Here is a 2,770-nt window from a genome sequence, read left to right as displayed (position 1 = left end):
GCTGGGAACAATAGAACTTTATTGTCTCATAGTTCTGGAAGCTGCAGTCTGAAATCAAGGTGTCAACAGGGCCGTGCTCCCTCTGAAGGCACTGCCTTCTGGCTTCTGGTGGTTCCTGGACTTGCGACAGCGTCACGGCAATCCTCACATGATGCTCTTTCTGGTTGCATGTCTGTGTCCAAATTCTCCCTTTTTCCAAGGGCACCGGTCATACTGGATTAAGGGCCTGTTGTCCTCAGGTATGATTCCATCTTCACTTAATCACACCTGCAGTGAAACTATTTTCAAACAAAGTCACCTTCTGAAGGTACTGGGGTTAGGACTTAAACATATGAGTGGGGATGGAGGACACAATTCAACCTCTCATAGAGGGGGAAAAGCCAGTGAGGCCAGGTAAAGTCCGGTACAGTCACTGCAGGAGGACTCTGAGGTGGGGCTGAAGTGTGTGCTGGAAAGAGTGGAAGGAACCTGGGAGAGTGCTAGGCACTCAGATCCCAGAGAGCGCTGGGGGCCAATGACACACTTTGACTCTTCTCCTAAAGATCATGGGAAGCCACTAAGCAGAGGCATGGCATAATCAGGTGTGCAGCTTAAAAAAGTTCTCTGACATCACATGGCAGATGAATCAAAAGGGGCAGAATTGAGGCTGGGAGAGGGACCCTTTAACAGAAGTAGAGGGCAAACAGTTCTTATGAACTATTTCCTTAGTCTAACTATTTAATTAATAACTGTTTCCTCATTAACTCTAATTCCCTAGAAAGATGTCACTCTCATAATCAGACTCCCTGAGGTCCTACCAAATGCCTGGTATGGTATGGTACTAGGTTATGAGAATATAGTACACAGATATCTGTATCATAGATATAAGTATCTAAGTCAAAATTATGAAGCATATAAACATGTTGAGAAGACAATGCTACATAAATTAGACAAAGAGAACAAAATAGACTAGAGAGAAAATAAAAGTCAATACCCAAAGAGTAATGTGTTGCTAAAAGTGAAAATTAAGAAAGCCTTCTGAAGGAAGCAGTACTTTGTACTGGTCTTAAAAAATGAGAATTTGGATAAAACAAGAGTAAACTGAGTTGATGTTTCAATCTCTTTTTTTTCAAAACAAGTTATTACTTTCTTCAACTACCAGGAGATGAACTAAGAACTCCTTAACAATGCTAAGATTAGGAGTAGAAGAGTAATAATTGGTACACACTGCAAAACGCTTTATTTTAAAAAACACTTTAAATTTTTGTAACTCCACGCACAGAGATCTATACAGTATAAAATGACTTGACTCCAACTTTAATACTTTAACATTAGGAACTGGCTGGCTATTCTAGGGAGACAACAAGAAATCTTCTCCCAGAAATACATGCAGCATTGAATGTCAGCACTCTGGCAAGTAAACCACGGCAATGTCTTTCTGAGCCCTCCCAACTTGTTCGGAATCCAGAAAGAAAGTGATTCATTTTTGCCCTTTAGGAAACAGGAGCAATTTTCATATTGTGAAATCTTGGCAATGGTTTCCTCTTCACAATAGGTGAGGGGGAAAAAAGCTGCATTAGGTACCATCTGTCAAATATAAATCCTTCAAAACTAGCAGTGACACCAGAATAAAATAACGTGGTGCAAATGTGGACAATTGGCTTTATGTGCATAATCCTGTTAAGAAAAGCTGTCTTCACATGGTTTATTATCCTTCTTTCTTAGTGACATTAAAAAATTTCATCCTCGGGGTGCCTGGGTGGTTCAGTCGGTTAAGCAGCCTACTCTGGATTTCAGCTCAGGTCATGATCTCAGGGTCCTGGGATTGAGCCCCACATCGGGCTCCTTGCTTAGGGGGAGTCTGCTTGAAAGTATCTCCCTCTGCCCCTCCTCCCACTCGGGAGTACACCATCTCTCTCTCTCTCAAATAAGTAAATAAATCTTTTAAAAATAACCAGTATATTAAACAAAGAGAAGTTATGTCATGTAATCTGTCCTCATCTTTATTTTCAGGCCTCCTACTCTCCTGTTAAGATGCATTCAATGTGGAAACTTGCCCTCTGCCCCAGGAAGAAAACTCAGGCACTAGGTAGTCCTGTGATTTTTTCTAATAACTCTGAAAAGGAAGGAAGGAAAGAAGAAGAAAGAGAGGAAGGGAGGGAGAGAAGAAAGAAGGAAGAAAGTAACATGGCTTATAGTCATCTTAAGTTAGAAAACTTGTCTAAGTTTAGTAGCTAAACGTCCATAATATCATATAATAATCAAAAAATTTGAACATGATTTTAAGGTAAAACATTCTCCTTTCTGAACTCTGAAGGGTTCTGAAAACAGGAAGCTGGGGGAAGCAGCATGAATCTGCCTATTCGTGCCCTTCATCCCCACCCCTCCTTCCTCATCCCTGTTCCCCAACCCCATCAAGATTGCTGACTCATTCTGGAAGTCAAAGCAGCTGGGGGAGAAGTTGGGGAAAAAGAGCAGCAAAATTTCACTGGACTGGTCCTGTCATTGTCATATGATGACATGTGAGCCAGACAATTGATGAAAATTGATTCTCCTTCTTGGGAACTTTCATGGTTTATTCAGAGACCACCAGGGGAATATGTGCTTCCTGTGACACAGGTGAAATGTTTTCTCTCTTTGGCCACTCCCGCCCCACTTCTTCCCTCCCTCCAATAGGAATTTTCCAGCAGTCCACTCCACACTGTCTGTCTCAGTCGCTCGTTGCCCCTACAGGTGGCCCTCCTTTGGACAGGATTGAAAATGTCTTTCCCTTCCCCCTTCTCTTCTCTTC

This window comes from Neomonachus schauinslandi, chromosome 1 (genome assembly GCF_002201575.2).
Source record: "Neomonachus schauinslandi chromosome 1, ASM220157v2, whole genome shotgun sequence".
NCBI classification, from domain to species: Eukaryota; Metazoa; Chordata; class Mammalia; order Carnivora; family Phocidae; genus Neomonachus; species Neomonachus schauinslandi.
The sequence above is the reverse complement of the archived record's forward strand: the minus strand, read 5'-3'. Positions refer to the sequence as shown.